Consider the following 2138-nt stretch of genomic DNA (forward strand, 5'->3'; position numbering starts at 1 on the left):
TATATTTGAGAGCTAATTTTAATTATCTTATGGGATACGTCTATTATTTTATAAAATTTAATTCTCATTATTTAATTATTTCATTTAAAAATTTTAAGCTATTTTTTTTAAGTATTTTTTTATTAGTTAAAAACATCTTCATTGTTTTCAATAATCCCAGAAAACTCATATTTGAATTTTTGATTAGTATTTTAACTTTTTTGGATAAATATATTTTTTAACTATATTTTTTTTTTTTACTTAAATTTTTTAGTTCTTGAGTTACAAAGTAATCTTTCGTGTTAATTTTAATTTTATTAACTTTAATTTAATTTAATTTATAAAAATAATTAATTATATAATTACAGTTAGTTATTTTATCTACTTTAATCAATAAAAAATTAATCCTATTTTATATTATTTGTAAGAAATTATTGATTTTAAATATACGATTAACTTATTAATTATGTTTCTTAATTAAAATTTTCGATTTATTTATATTATTTTTTTTATATTGAATTTATTTCTTATTAATAATTAGATGTTTGAAATTATTAGTTTATTTAATTATTATTATTGTCTTAGTCTTATTTAATTTATTTACTTTATTCTTAAATTTTTAATTAATAAAAATACATATCATATTTAATATAAATTTATATATACCTAAAATTTAATCTTTAAATTAAATAAAATTAGTTTTAGGCATAAATTTAAAATTTTGCAATTTTCCCTATTTAAGAAAAAAGTAGTAGTCAATATTCTTTTTTTAACAATAATATTACTCAAGAAAATTTAAGTATAATTCTGGAACTTCATCTAACATTTTTTTAAGACTATAATTGAAAAAAAATATAAAATTATATAATTTTTTGACTAATAAAATAATTTTGTTATATAATATTATTTTATTTGTTTTTTTACGAAATATTTTATTATAAAGATGAATTAGGGTATTTGACAATAAATATAAGTTATTCTAAATTTTTCGGAATAATTTAAATACTATTCTATTTCTATTAGTATTTAGAATAAATTTATTTATCTTTATAATTTGCTTAACTCCTTAATCTATTTTATTAGATTTCTTATTTTTTATAATTTTAGTAAATATACTATTATTTATTGTTGAATTGTAACATTAATTATTAATTAAAATTTTTATTTATGTATTTTTATTTATTTAGTATTATTTATATTATTTATTATTATAAATTATTAATATATAAATAAATAAATAAATAAATAAACGATAATTATATATAATATAAAAATAATTATTTATGTATATTTTTATTTAAAAATTAATAATTTTTAAATTTAATTGTGACTATTAATTTTTATTATTATTTTTATATCAACTTTAATTAAATAAATATTAATCCATGTTATTTTTAAATCTTTAATAAATGGCAATGCTATTGTTTAAAGAATTATTAGAAACGTTGGTTTTATTGACAGAATTATTAACAGTTTTTTATAATGAATTCTGTAATTTTTATTTATATTAATTCTAATCTTATTTTTAGTTACTTTGATTATTATTTTCTTATGATTATTAAAATTAATTATTTTTAACAATAGAATAATTAAAAAAGCTTTTATCTTTCAAATCTAAATTAGTGCTTTATTCATTTTTATTAGTATAAGAAAATTTATTTATTTCTTTATTTCGTTAACTTTTTTATTATTTATTATTTTATCTTATATTTTCTAAATCTCCTTCCATTTATAACATAATTCTTTCATTATCTAAAATCCTTAATTTTTATTTTTCTATTATTTTTAACATTTTACTTTTTTCTTTGTTAAATTTTATACAATTTTCATTTATTTATGCTATTAATATTTATTCTGTTGTTTATTTTAGATTTTTGTTATTTTATTTAAACTATGAACATGATTAATGAGATTTTATTACTTACTTTATATCTATTTCTTCTTCGTTGTTAAATAAGAAAGTTCGGTTTGTTGCATTTTATTAATATAATTAATATATTTAATTATATTTAATTTATAATTATTATATTTCATCTGTTAATTTTGAGATTTACTACTCATAAAATTATTTTATTAAAGTAATTATTAGTTTGATTATTTTTTTATGTTTTAAATTATGTCTATATTTATTTATTAGCTTATTTGTTAGTTCTTTATTT

At 13.0% G+C, this 2138-nt stretch overlaps 6 annotated features.

Annotated features, from left to right (window-relative positions):
* Positions 1-91: 91 nt before the first annotated feature.
* Positions 92-121: a microsatellite.
* A 92-nt stretch (positions 122-213) lies between these two features.
* Positions 214-251: a microsatellite.
* An 885-nt stretch (positions 252-1136) lies between these two features.
* Positions 1137-1176: a microsatellite.
* Positions 1140-1191: a microsatellite.
* Positions 1150-1191: a microsatellite.
* An 8-nt stretch (positions 1192-1199) lies between these two features.
* Positions 1200-1229: a microsatellite.
* Positions 1230-2138: the final 909 nt, after the last annotated feature.

The sequence above is a fragment of the Ichthyophthirius multifiliis genome, assembly GCF_000220395.1.
Source record: "Ichthyophthirius multifiliis unplaced genomic scaffold scaff_1120509250204, whole genome shotgun sequence".
NCBI lineage: Eukaryota > Ciliophora > Oligohymenophorea > Hymenostomatida > Ichthyophthirius > Ichthyophthirius multifiliis.